The sequence below is a fragment of the Odontomachus brunneus genome, unplaced genomic scaffold, assembly GCF_010583005.1.
Source record: "Odontomachus brunneus isolate Ranch 3 - 2012 unplaced genomic scaffold, Obru_v1 Obru_scaffold_057, whole genome shotgun sequence".
Lineage (NCBI taxonomy): Eukaryota > Metazoa > Arthropoda > Insecta > Hymenoptera > Formicidae > Odontomachus > Odontomachus brunneus.
Genome location: NW_022639507.1, coordinates 1,640,708 through 1,640,928, shown reverse-complemented (window position 1 = coordinate 1,640,928; position 221 = coordinate 1,640,708).

Below are 221 nucleotides of genomic sequence, written 5' to 3'. Positions count from 1 at the left end.
TACGTTCTCACCAAGGGTCATCATGGGACTTCGGGACACCCTGTATAATAGTCGTACGGTCGGAAGTCGGATGTCGGAAAAAATGAGAGTTGACTAACTCTCGTTACGATAACGACAACCGACAGCTTTATGCGACAGCCGAGAACCGAGTGCGCATGCGTCCGACATACAACGCATTGTAGAATAGGCCTAAACGCGGAGCCTCGCGGCAGTTGCGCACG